Here is a 2,493-nt window from a genome sequence, read left to right on the forward strand (position 1 = left end):
ATATAAAACTAAAAAAAGTTGATTTTACATGATATTGCCCCTTTAAAACAATGCATTTAGCAGTTGAATGAATAAATCTATTATCATGTGTGGACCAGGTCCAAACTGTGCTCAGTAGCTGATGATTTTATAAAACTGTTGCTTAAAATGTTTAAACATCAGTTTTAGAAATTGACATCATACTGGCATTCTAAAAGATAAAAATCATAAATGTTACACATTTGCCCCATTCATTCTTTCATGTACACGGACCAGTCGTCCTGGTCCCTTTGCAGAGAAACAGCCCCAAAGTCCATTTTTAACTTCTGGAGTCAACCAGATTCAAGATGGCCGCCTCATCAAAATGTCCTTTTCTAACTTAATGAGAGATTAAACCTGATAAAAGCTGAATTTATTCTGAATAAAAGGTTCAGTCAGATCAGAAACTCTGCAGGATTTTCTCTTTGATCTGCAGATTAAAGGGTTTCACTTTGTGACCTGTAATTAAAGCTTCTTCCTGTGAATTCAAACAGAACCTTCAGATCTGGACCTCGTGGTTCTGAAACAGGAAGTTGCTGCAGCAGTTCCAGCTTTCAGCTCCGCTTCACATAAACGTTTAATCTTCAGCTTCAGTGCAAAACAAACCTGAGTCAGACAGGAGTTTGAGGGGAGATATTTCACATGCATTTAAAAAACACACCTGTGCACATTTATCTCTGTGCACATTTATCTCTGTGCACATTTATCTCTGTGCACATTTATCTCTGCAGAGTTTGTTTTCTGATTTGTCACTTCCTTTTTCTGCAGATTCACACAAACAAAACAGGAAATGCTAAAAACCTGATTAATAATCACCTTTTCACTCTAAAGATAAAAACTTGTAACTGCAGCTGCAGCAGGCAGAGCTGACCACCAGGGGGCGCTACACAGTTACATTTCCTGTTCTCCAGCTTCATTTAAAGTCATATTTCCTGTTTTCTCCATTAAAAAMTCAACTTTCAACATTCCTCAGTTAATCTGGTGACTTTCATCATGTTTAGATTCTTATTTAGTTTCTAATTTGGAGTTTTTCTGAGTCCGGCCGGCACTGATTTCCTGCAGAAGCGGAATAAAATGCAACACCGGTGTTACAGAAAACAGATTTAAAACGTGTGAGGAGAAGTTATGTAACGRCTTCATTGTTTCAGAGCTCCCAGCTCTGCTAATGAAAACACAAACTTCCTCACAGAGATGACAGATTATAAAGCAGCTCGTTTTCATTTTATTACAGAATAAAATCTGTTTGTTCCTCCTGATCAGACRCTTCAGCTCAATAAAAGAAGGTTTAATGACCGTTTGGTCAAATATTTTATTATAAGTAAGTTTTATTAAAACTAAAACTTAGTAAAATAAAACAATAAAAACATGAAGAATGAAGGAAACTGCAGCGTGATGACATGAGCCGCACATCTCTTCTTTCATTTGTAGCTTTTTTATATCCAACCTTTAGCTGCTTTTAGCCACCAGTTAGCATTTTGCTATATTTAGACTTCAGCTAATCTTTTGGACATTTTCAGCGTGACGACATGAGGTGTGGATCTGGTTCAACGTGTTTTTCTTTCGTCAGCTCACCTTTAAACTCTGCACCTGTGGAAACCGGTCACTGACGGTACCACCGGACCTTTGACTCAACAGGTGCATCATTCAGAGTCCTGGTCCAGTTCTGGGTTCAGTTCTGATGGTTTAGGTTGATAAGCAGAAGTTCTGGTGTGTGTGTGTGTGTGTGTGTGTGTGTGTGTGTGTGTGTGTGTGTGTAACGTGGGTGGAAGTCTCGTCTGGAATGTCAACAGTGAATTCTCGCGGAGCCGCTCAGCCCTCAGGTTTCTCTCACACAGATTATTCACGTTTACAAAGTCCTGATTTATTCCTCCAGCGCCGGTATCAATCATCGGTCCATATAAACACCGACGGGCCTGAACCCTGACTGGGTCAGGACATTGAAACAGGTCTGGATCGTAGGGGGTGTGGACTCCACTGAGCCCTCTGACGGCCTGCGGAGGAATCTGGCACCAAGCTGTCATCTGCAGAWCCTGGACCTGAGTCCAGATTTTTCTGCTTTTATTCAACAGAGATTAAGAYGATGGGAAGAAAATGGTCCAGGAGTCACGGCTCTGTTAGAAATGAAGTTGGTGGATTTGTACCCGGTCTGTTCACAGCAGTTTTTACCCTGACTGGGTACGACACTGTTACCTGTTGGCCCTGGTGATTTTAAAAGTCTACTTGASTCCAGAGTCCTGGAGTTGGAGCAGGGTGGGTCAGCTGCGGGCGGGTTACTTTGTGTACGAAGTGACCACAGAGTGAAGCTGCAGGCGTTCTGACTCAGAGCAGAGAAAGTGACTTCATGTTTTCACCTCCTGAGTTTGTGAAASTTTAATCTGTAAACAGAAACTTCAGCTGTTTGTAAACCTGAGTGTCAGTCGTTAGCTGTGGCAGCCATCCTGACTCTGACTGATTCCAAATATTCATCCCCTGACC

General features: G+C 41.3%; 1 protein-coding gene across 3 annotated transcripts in view; it reads left to right on the plus strand.

Moving 5' to 3' along the window:
• LOC106533758 (phospholipase D1) overlaps positions 1-2,493 on the plus strand; it is a 33,373-nt gene that overhangs the window by 3,609 nt on the left and 27,271 nt on the right. The gene's annotated exons all lie outside the window — the stretch shown is intronic.

The sequence above is a fragment of the Austrofundulus limnaeus genome, unplaced genomic scaffold (assembly GCF_001266775.1).
Source record: "Austrofundulus limnaeus strain Quisiro unplaced genomic scaffold, Austrofundulus_limnaeus-1.0 Scaffold1014, whole genome shotgun sequence".
Lineage (NCBI taxonomy): Eukaryota > Metazoa > Chordata > Actinopteri > Cyprinodontiformes > Rivulidae > Austrofundulus > Austrofundulus limnaeus.